This window comes from Henckelia pumila, chromosome 3 (genome assembly GCF_033568475.1).
Source record: "Henckelia pumila isolate YLH828 chromosome 3, ASM3356847v2, whole genome shotgun sequence".
NCBI classification, from domain to species: domain Eukaryota; kingdom Viridiplantae; phylum Streptophyta; class Magnoliopsida; order Lamiales; family Gesneriaceae; genus Henckelia; species Henckelia pumila.
The window spans coordinates 184,213,262-184,225,530 of record NC_133122.1 but is presented as its reverse complement, the minus strand read 5'-3'; positions in this window follow the sequence as shown (position 1 = coordinate 184,225,530).

Sequence of the window (12,269 nt, the reverse complement as noted above, 5' to 3'; positions counted from 1 at the left end):
TTTTTTTTCCATAAACTCTATTCCTGTTTCAAGGCGTTTCCATGGTTTATGGTCCTCCAGAAACTCTAGGCCAAGAATAAGCTGATCCACTTATTTTCCTGGAATTCCAAAGATTTGAACTTCCAATTCTCCAATATTTATTAATCCTTGGTAAGTTCCTGTTACCTGCTGCTCTAAATAGTAAATCGAGTTACAAGGAAATTGGTTCCTGTGACTTGTAATTTCGAATACTATTTTGACTTCTTTTCATCCTTCTGGAGATCTAAGTTTTTCTATTATTGAAAACTCCTTTTCTTCTGATGGAATTTCCTGAATAGGAGATTTTTCCCACCTTCGAATTGTCATTCGGTCACCTTGGAAGGATAACCTTCAGGTTTCTATTTTTAGATCTCTGTATAGAACCGGTTTATCTTGTATTTGAATGTCTGTTTCCTGAATTAAAGGAAACTCGATTCTTTCCCGGTATATTGCTTGAGCAAATTTTCCAAAGATTTTTGAAATTTCAATAAACTCATTTCTAATAAATAATTCAGAATGGTGCGTATTAGAAAGAGCATATGAAATTTGATAAGTAATAGAATATGGTCTATTACCTTCCTTCATTAATCTTTTTTTCTTGAAGTTTTGATGCAACGTCAAGGCTCGACTAATGTCTCTGTCAGCTAAATTGTAGGCTATTCTTGGATAAATAACTCCTACAATTTTTCCTGCACATAGATTTCCTAATATCGTACCCAGAACAGCATCTTGGATATTCCCCATTCTTTTATCACATACTACGATATCTATGGGTGAATCTATTCCTTCTTTAAAAGTTGCCTTGATCATTATTTGGATTGCTCCAATATGAATCCAAGACATCGTTCTTGCTACCTCACTTTTCAGCTTTTGCAATTCCTCTCTTACTTCTTCAAAAGGAATTAACTGCATCTCTATTTGATTACTTGTTAACTCCATCGGGATTGCCATTTCCCTTCTAGATACTTTGTAAATCAAATGATGTCTTCTTTGTCATAGCCCTAGGTTGCCTAAGACCCTCTCTACTTGTCCTGCCGAAAATCCTTGGTACTTCTGTAATGTTGGATTTTCTCTCATAATACTTTGGACCATATTATGAGATATCGTGGTTTGACTAAAAAATCCAGCCAAACTCTCTTGTGTTTTGTGTCGAAACACTTCTTCTTTATTCTGATTCTGATTCTGATTCATCTTCAGATTTATCTTGGCTAAACAATATCTCTTCTTCGTATATACTTTCATCTGAGGGGATATTTTCAAATTGATATACTTGGACTAGATCTTGAAAGAATACCGCATCATCCATATCTGGTGTTGCTTCAAAGAGTTTAACTCTCTTTTTCTCATTTTTTGGACAGTTTGTAGATATATGTCCTCTTGCTCCACATGTCCAGCAGTTGCAATCTTTGAAACTTTCACTTGCTCTCGTATAAGTTCTTCTGAAATTTCGTCTAGATGGTGTTCTTCCCCTGCCTTGTGATGAGTTTGTTGCTGGAGATGTTCTTGTAGGTCCAAAATGTTCTTGGTTTACAAGAACTTTTCATTCTTTTATTGTAGGGATTATTTCTGAATTTCTTCCTTTTAAATCCCTGTGATTTATTTCCTATAACCGTAGGGAGATCATTTTCTCTACAACATAGAGGAGTATGCTTGTTAATACCCCTTATTTTCTTGTAGTTCTTCTGTAATGCTGCCATATGACACCATTCCGCCAATTTTCCTTTCAAAAAAGAGGCGCGTCTTGCCAAAGTATCAAGATTACCTGGAACGTATTTTTTTATCAGCATTTCTCTCCAGGGGCTTGGCATTTTTGCGAAAAATAGCTGAATGGCTACATTTTCTTCAACTCCCGAATTCCATTTGTATTTGGTGAATAACATAATATATTCATCAACTAAACAGATATCATGTAACTCAAGGATATACAGAGTTTGAGTATATCTTCTCTTTTTCTCTGTATTTTGATTATTGAAATAGCCTACTCCTATGAATTGTGCTTTAAAAAGGGTGGTCATTCTTCCTCCAATCTCGCTAAGTGATTCTCCTGCTAAGATTGGTTCCTTGGTTTCTGGCATGGTCATTTCCCAAGCTATCTTGACAGATCCCATTAGACTCATTTCCAGAAGTTTGATAAATCCTTCTTTATTGAGATCTAAAGTTCCTGCTGCTATTCTCATGGCTGATGTCCAATCATCTATGAGATCTTCTCTGTTTTTGAAGTCCAGAATATCCAGGTTTAACATAACCCCATAAGGATGTATCGGGTCTAAAACGGTTTTTCCATAAGGAGTTTGATGTATTGGTATATTACTCCTTCTTGATCTGGTTCCTGCTGGATGTGAATTTTCTCCAACATGAAATTCACTATGTGGTTCTTCTGTTTTAACCACATATTTTGGGGGATTCCCTATGGGTTGTTCACCCTCTGGAGAATTCATTTTTAGATCTACTACTTTAAGATTCGAAAAAGAATCCGCAAGATCTTGTAGATCCTCGAGATTTAATCTTTTTAAAGTAGTCATCAGATAGTGTTTTTCTCTGATACTGTCTTTATAAGATTAATCATCAATTCATAATCAGTTAAAGGTTTTTGAACCATTTTGATTTTACCTTTCTGATGTAATAGAGGTTCGGTACCAAACGAGAGTGGTAACCTTCCTCCTGTATTTTCCTTTCTAGAACCAGAAGTATGTTCTAGATTTATAATTTTAGTTTGAAGATCCTTTAGAGTTACAAGAATTTCTTCTTGTTTTTTAAGGATTTCTCCAATCTGCCGAGGTATTTCATACAGTTGATTATTGTAATATTATACCGTCTTTTGAATTTCTCTAAGATCTCCGGAGAGTTTAGAGGAATCTGGTGTGATCTCTAGAAATTGAGAATTAGAAATCATATTTCTTAATCTGTTCAGAGAGTATAAAAGACCTAAGTCTCTTTAAGTTTTGTTGTAAAGAATCTATTTTAAATAGATTCACTTGTTTATGGGATTTCATATAAATGAAATCCTTCTAGTTCAAACTCTCGTTTGAATCCATGGTTTGTTGAAAATCTCTTCCTCAACAAAGAAAAGTATGATTTAATAAATAATATAAAGTCTGAATAAAATTACCTAGGCTCTGATACCATTTTTTGAGCCCAGAGGAAATATTAATTATAATTGTTAGAATAAGGGTATTATAGACAATTTTTAGTTTGAGAGACATATTAAGGAAATTATTTGTTAAATAAGGGACATAATTAGGAACGAATAAAGTGTTAGTATATTTTTAGGAAAGTTAAGAAACTTTAAGTACGTATTTAGGTTTTATCCCCCACTATACAATTTTTTTCAAAATGAAAATTAGAAATATAATGTTTCTCCACATGTTCTTATCACCGCTTTGCCCAAAAAAATAAAACTTTGAGATCCAAAACAAATACAACTAGCATTTACGTATCATGAGCCGACAGATGTGATTTTGAGATAAATATATCATATTTTCAAATAGAATAAATGGTTGCATAATCGTGCTAATTAATGTGTTGCGAAAGAAAGCAAGAACTAAACTAATGAATAATGAAAACATAAGTAAATTCAATGTATTAAGTGTTAAATGAGTGACTTATTTATAGGTATGAGAAACATAAGATAACTATGATATCAAAATGAATCGATATGATCGTGATTCTACATCATCTACTAAAAATTTGAATACGATTTTTCACGATCACCGAGCCTTTAATTATTTTTACATCCATAATATTTTTAATATATACATTTAAAAAAATTAAATAACAAAAAATTAAGAAATAACACAAAAAATATGGTATACATGCATGCAACACGTGAAGCGGTACTAGTGAATATATATATGAGGAGTTTTTAGCTGCTCAACCATTCCTTCTTACCTCGTCATCGATCACTAAAACTCGGCACTGGGTTTTAGTTGTTTTTTTTTTTAATTTTCGTATCACTAAAACACGGTACCAGGTTTTAGATGTCGGGGACGAGTTGTACAGCATTGGTTGGGCAACTAAAAATTTATATATATATATATAAAAGGATTTTTCAGTTGCCCAACAATATTTTTCCACCTCGTCCCCGACCACTACAACCCGGTACCGAGTTTTAGTTGTTTTTTTTTATTTTTCGCATAACTAAAATACGGTACCGAGTTTTAGTGATCGGGGACGAGTTGAGCATCATTGGTTGGGCACTTGAATATATATATATATATATATATATTTATTTATTTGTGTGTGTTTTCCCCCTCCTTTTGGGCTTAGAAGGTATATCGGGCTTTTGATATAGTTTAAGTTTATGGGCTTGTAATATTGGAACGAGTTGTGACTGTTACCGTGTTACGGTTATATTTGAAAAGGTTATTTATATTTTTCAAACTAATAAGTTGAAGAAATTTCTGATCCAGTCCACAAATACGAACCAAGATTCTTCCCAAAGCTTTGTTGGCGATTCATATAAAATAATGAAGGTGAATTTGGATTTGATAGATACAAGTGGATTTGATATATACAATTAATACAGAAAATATTTATCGAGAATCAATCTTAACGTAAAAGATATTATCAAATAATAATAATAATAATAATAATAATAATAATAATAATAATTCTTAACGTAAAAGAAGGAAATGTTAAATTCAGGACGCACATTCTTAAAATTTAAAGACGAAACATCATATCCCTTTTTCCTTGCATACTTTCTACAATGCAAAAACTGTTATATTATGGTTTTATTTATGATGGATTAAATAGTTATATCTAAATCCACACACGATGAGAATAATCCAAAGAGAATTGGAATTTGGAATTCAATATATTGAAATAAGAAGTCGGGGCGTGCCTATTAAGAGGCAAGAAACTCATCCCACAGAAGCTTATTTTCTTTGGGTTCATAATAATTTTTTTAAAAAAAAAAATCCGTTATATCTTAGTGTAAATCGATCCAATATAAATTTTGTTATTTATATATCTTTTTTTCTTACATAAGGGTTAAAACAAAGTTCAAAATTCGTCATTTTACAGACGACTCACACAATAAATAATACTCCAATCTCATTTGTATTTCCTAATTAAGACCACATTTCATTTCTTATTTCTTCAATAGCATTGAAGATAGAGTTTTTCATTTCATTCGACCATTATGAATTACTTGAAGAAAATGGATGAATGTTCAAAATGGATGAATGTTCCTAAAATGATCACATTGTTTATAAAATCTTGTTTAATTATATCAATTACCGTAGCAAATGCATAGCGAAATTTCTCATAGTTAAAAATTATCAAAACTTTTCTTCGATCAACCACGTCACAAAAAAGATGGAATGAAAATATGTTATCGATTGAAAATTTGAACATGAATATACAGACTTGAGTAGTATTTTAATTAAGCTCAAAAACTATTAGACGAGTTTTTGTTAGTGATCATTTTGTTTGATCTTATAATTAAATATATAATAAGGTCGTGTATTCAGTGTACTTTGTTGTGAGATTAAAATATATAAAGACTAGTTGAACTGGACCACCATTAGAGAGTTAGCCCACGCAAAAAAGCTCCATTTTCACCACTTTTTTTCGGATTTAGTACACCTGAAAGATCCCCCCCAACAATTTAATTATACTTTCCAGATAAATTTGTTTTCATTCTTACCCTTGCCCCACAAAGTGGCTCCAACAAAATTACAAATTAATCCTCTCCTTTCATATTATTTTCTAAAAACCTACGTACATTTTATCATACTAAATTTCCTAATATATTTAATTAAAGGCATGGCCACTGTTTGTTTCATTCTCCAGGTATATATGTTTTTCCATATGAAATGAAACCAAACATCACCAAAGGATCAAGATTCTTGAAATGCACTTATCTAAGACGTTTCTATTAAATGTTTATCAATTATATAAAAAAGGTAGCAAAGACAAATTTAATGGATAAAAAATTATTTCTTCTGAAAAAACTTTGAATTCAAAGTGGTAACCATGTGCAGTAGCTAAAGCTTATGGTTCTTGCTGTTTAAATAAGTTAGTGAATATATTTTAAAAGCTATAATATAATTAATGTTAGGAAATGAAGGAACATTGTAATGACTAATGCCACAAATCAAACTGGTGATCTTTCCACGTATTGTGGTTTTGATCGTACCTTAATTAAAAACTCTATTATAAAGTGTAGATTCTCATGTATAAGAAAACTGTTATAGCAGATTCAGGAATTAGAGTTGAGATGGACTTGAACTTAATCAATATATTATATATTAGTAAAAAAAAAATCATTACATTAATTGTACTACTCACAAAAAATAGAAAAATCGTGTTTTTGGTCCTATAAGTTTATCTTTAGGATTTTGATCATCTATATTGTCAAATTTCAATTTTAGTCCGCTCTCTTTGTTTTTTTTTTGCAACTTTCATCTTTTTTCCGACTTGGCTCTGACATGGAAACAATGCAGTACTAGTATGATACTGAAGTGTATAGTGCCATATTAGCACTTCCAATAAAAAATATACTAGAATTACAAAAAAAATTTCGTGACTTAAACTAAAATTTGATAACATAGATAATCAAAATCATAAAATGACAAATTTGCAGGACCAAAATGCAATTTTCCTCCCAAAAATAAAGTTGTGCACTAGAATTAAGAAGATGAGCTAGGCTTCCGGTGTGAAAAGTAAGTTTTATTGGATTAAGTAAAAAAACTTACATATATAATAAAAAATTTTGGAGGGGGGGGGGCTACAGCCTAGAACTGACCTAAGCTAAATCCGTCTTTGGTTATATGTAGAATGAAATATATATTATATTATTTTTAGAATTATATATATAACTATGTTAAATGTATTTTTAAAAGAGTTCTGTTCATTAGAGTATACTTCAAATAATTTTATAATTCAAAGATGATATGTAATTATGTGCATAACATTTATTGTATATATAACATAACTATTTGCATGATATATACCAACCACATTAATTATAACTAGGGTGCAGTGTAATATTAGGTGCCTTATTTACTTTTTTTATTTGCAACTGTTGACACCTTTACATAGGTGTCTAATCTAACTGTATGCATTTGTTTAGCAGTATACTTTAAACTGACCAAGATAATTAAATTATATAACTATACTAAAATTAATTTAAGGATTTAATTACGGGTTTGGGCATTTAAAAAATAGGCTTACTTTAGTTTTTATTTCGGTCGAATGGACGTGTGTCTTTTTCTTTTTAGTAAAAAAAAAAAACTCAATTTAAGGATAGTTTGATCCTTTCAAAAATGATTTCTTTTATTTAAAAAATGAAAATAGGAAAATCAACTATATATGATTGTCTTTTTTAGTCAAAGAAACACAATTTAAAGATAAATTGATCTTTTTCAGAAATGATTTACTTTATTAAAAAAAATACAAAACTCAACGTTTGATTGTCTTTGGATGGTTTTCAAATGAGCACATTCTAGAATTTAGACGATGACAGAGACTCTTAACACTACATCACCATAACTTTTGTTATTTATTAGTATTAGTATTAAAAAATATTGAAAATCGGTCTACTAGTCAATATACAATGAAAATCAATCCACACCAGTGTACATGAATTATAAGTCAGTCGACCATTGACTAGTACTACTCTTCACTAGATGTATGGTGAAGTGTAATGTGGTCTTTGGAGTGTGATTCATTTTTTAAAATACCACCCGCTTTGAATCTTTGATCCTTAATTATAATCTAAATTCTCCCTAATTTTGCCCCTTGAAGAACATCAATTCTCAGAAAGTGGGCTACTAAACTCAGGCCAGGGTAGATGTTAATCCTGAATAGAAGGTTGTATCATCTTAAATTTGAAATTTTGATGTCACATTGACTATAAATCTACATGCACAAATGATTTTGGTTTAGGGCACAGAGGACATCATGAGACAAATGAATTAAGGTTACGAATACCTAGATTAACGCCTAAATTAAGGCGTAAAATAAGGGCCGTTGAATTCTGAGCATTGAAAAGCAGATTTATTTTATTGATGATCGTGCTGACGTGGTCCACCACGCACGAGTTTGTATGCAAGATTAGATCAAACTAGCCAATATATATATATTAGATCAAATCGTAGTTAATTAAAAGAAAAAGGTGATGATGGATGATCATTTCTGCACTTAAACACTTTAACAGTAATGATAATGTATTGTCCTTGGGATATCATAGACTTTTCCGGCAAACAGATGACCATTTCTGCACCCAAACACTTTAACAGTAATGATAATGTTTTTCATGATATAAAATTTTGCCTGTTTACACTCTGATTTCGAAAATTTTAGGATCGGAAACTATGTGCTATAAATAGTTGTGATTACATCTAAACAATCACTACTACTTACAAAAGACTGGTTGCATGTCTTACTCAATCTATCAACTAAAGTGAGAACTTCAACTAATATAATTTACCAATTTTTATAGGTTTATCAAAGAGTTTAGAAAGTTATTTTGTTTCCCAAAACTAATCGTGTAGATAATCGTCGAAGATTGTTGGCAAGAACATGGTCTCAATACTCAATTCATCTAGCTATAATAGTCGGATAGTGTTTGATATTGTTTTTAAAAATATTTTTTAGCTTTTTCTCAATAATTTTTTGAAATTTTATGAAGGATAAACTGAAAAGTATTTTCTAGAAGCAATATCAAACACTACCTTAGAATCCTACTTATCTGGATAGGGATTATTCACCTTATTCTCAAATCTCAATGTATATTTAGAGTAACTAACGACTATTTTAATATATAGACAAAATTATTATCACTTATAAGTTATAACTTTATTATTTTTTTATTTAAAAATAATTAAATATTATTTTATATTTGGATATGATATAAATCATTTATGCATGCGAAAATTAAATAACGCATCAACCCTTTAGAACTTAACTAATTTGGTCAATTTGATAGATTTACAAAAATACTGATATACTTATTCAATAAATTTACTATTTTCGCTACCAATTATCATCTTTCAAATTTATTTTTAAAAATCTTAAAAAAATTAAAATATTAGTTTATCTTTAGATATAATATAAATTATTTATGCATGAGAATTTTCATGTACATATATATATATATATATATATTTTATGATGTGGGAACCCGCAGCCGCTATCTTTTTTGTGCGCACTAGGTAAACCCCCGAACTAACGCAATAGCCCGCAAACTACGTTAGCCAAGTGTTGTGATTTTAACCAAAGAATCCAATTCAAGAAATAAACTATCCACTAACACACAAAACAAGCAGACAATCTCGAAGCACAATAAGAACGAAAACAAAAACGCAAGAACACCACAATTACTTGGTTCAGATTGAGATCAATCCTACATCCAAGGTTCTGGGATTATTCCCAAATGAATTCACTATGAATCAAGAGTTTCAATCGATACACCCTCAATCGAGATCCAATAAAACTTGATTAATAACAGTAAACGTAAAACTTAGCCAATAAATCTGGAATCAGATAGCAGCTCCTCGATCCTCTCTTCTTGTCTCTGATCCGAGAGTTGAAGAAATGAGCTTGACTCCAATGGTGTAGATCTCGACTTATTTCAGAGGATACGATACTCCTTTGTGCTCTTCAATTAATCTCATCTACCAAAAACAAGATCTGTTCCCGACTCATTATTAAGTTGCTAACTAACTTAACAGATTAAGTAATCAACTCAAATTAGATCTTAGCCATCGGATTAGGATTAACCTAGAGAATGAATCATATCCATCCAAATGACCACTAATTTAAGTCAACTATAGTCTTTACAAATCTCCACCTTTGACTGAAATTAGATATCCATATCAAATTCAAAGAGATCCCATGAAGCAGATTTCAACCTACTTCATCATGTGAAGCATACCCAATGCTCCATCAAGCTTGCTAACTGGTATTACCTTCGTCATCATGTCAGCTAGATTGACTAAAATATCAATCTTTTGGATATTCACAGTCCCTTGAGCAATGATATCTCTCAAAAAGTGTAGCCTAACATCAATGTGCTTTGTTCTCTCATGAAATACTGAGTTTTTGGACAAATGTATAGCACTCTGTGAATCACAAAAGATTGCAAAAGTCTTCTGTTCAAAACCCAATTCAGAAACAAAGCCCTGAATTCACAAGCCTTCCTTCACAGCCTCTGTAAGTGAAATATACTCGGCTTCAGTTGTAGACAAAGCTACAACATTCTGAAGACTTGATTTCCAGCTAACTACATTCCCACTAACTGTAAATACATACCCAAATATCGATCTTCTCTTGTCAAGATCAGAAGCATAGTCAGAATCACAGAATCCCTTAACCTCACATGTATTTGCAGAATTACTTGAGTATACAAGTTTGAGATTTGTAGACCCCTTCAAGTACCTAAATAACCAATGAACAGCCTGCCAATGTTCCCTACTTGGTTTACTCATAAACTTACTTACAAGCCCCAGTCCATAGGAAATGTCAGGCCTAGTTGATACCATCAAATACATAATACTTCCAACTGCATTCGAATATGGTACATGTCTCATATGAGATAATTTCAGCTCCTCTTGTTCACTTTTCACAACCATTAGTTTGAAGTGAGCTTCAATTGGTGTGTTTACTGCTTTAGCCTCTCCCATATTAAAGATTCCAAGTATCTTGTTAATATACTTCTCTTGAGACAATGTTAATGTCCTCACCTTCTTGTTTCTACTGATCTCAACACCCAAAATTTGTTTAGCCGGTCCAAGATCTTTTATCTCAAATTCAGTGTTGAGTAGATTCTTTAGCTTTTGTATCTATGTATGATCTTTACATGCTATAAGCATATCATCCACATAAATCAAAATATAGTTGTAAAGATGATTAGGCAGCAACCTGAAATACACACAGCTATCATACTTGGATATGGTAAATCCCTGTAGTAGCATGAAGTCATCGAAACACTTGTGCCACTTTCTAGGAGACTGTCTTAGGCCATAGAGAGCCTTTTGTAACAAACAAACTCTTCCATCTTTAGGACCAACTTCAAACCTTCTGGTTGAGACATGAATATTCTTTCTTCTAAATTACCATGTAAGAAAGCAGTCTTCACGTCTAATTGCTCGAGCTCAAGGTCCTGAACGGCTGTTATTGCTAGCAAGATTCTGATAGATGTATGATTTATCACCGGAGAAAACACCTCATGATAATCCACTCCTTCGACTTGTGAGAACCCTTTTGCTACTAACCTAGCCTTATACCTTGGTTTCTCAACCCCCGATACACCTGGTTTCTTTTTAAATACCCACTTGCACCCTATGACCTTTTTATGCTGAGGTCTATCAACCAGTACCCAAGTCTTGTTTTTCATCAGAGATGCATACTCATCCTTCATAGCTATCTTCCATTTTGTTCCAATCCTTGCACCTCATAGCTTCTATATAAGAATTTGGCCCTTCTAATTCCATTAAGTCAGCCACATTTAGTGCAAAGACAGTAAATTCAGATGAAACAAATCTTGATGGCAGTCTAATATCTCTTCTAACTCTATCTCTTCCAAGGAGGTATTCATCCAGTGATTGATCTTGATTAGAATCACCGTGATCACTTTGACTTACACCTGTCTTCTCCACATCACCTTTAGGTGTTATGTTTTCATCCTGTTTAATGTCATAAAATCCTTTTGATGTATCCAAATTTTCTCCACCTTCTTTCTGATCTGCACTTGTTTTGGAATTTTTCAAAATGTTCCTATCAAAAGTGTTCTGCTCAACTTGATTATAGCTGGCTGTATCTTTACCACGCATGTTAGTTTTATAAAATTCACATTCATTGAAGACCACATCTCGACTATTAACACATTTAAGATCATCAAGCAGCCAGACTTCATAACATTTAACACCCGTTGGATAACCAAGAAAAACACCTTTTTTAGCTCTAGGATTTAACTTTCCTTGATTCAAATAAACAAATTAATACAATACAACCGAAAGTTCTAAGATGTTTATAAGTCGGTTTTTGATTAGACCATTTATGTTCAGGGACCATAAAATTAATGGCAGAAGAAGGTGATAGATTTATGAGGTAACAGGATGTTGATGCAGCTTCTGCCCAGAATTTTGAAGGTAACCCACTCTCATTTAGCATGCATCTTACTTTTTTCATAATGGTTCTATTCATGCGTTCTGCTATACCATTTTGTTGCGGTGTATAAGTACAAGTTCTATGTCTTGTTATACCATTTTTAGCACAAAAATCATTAAACACATGATTACAAA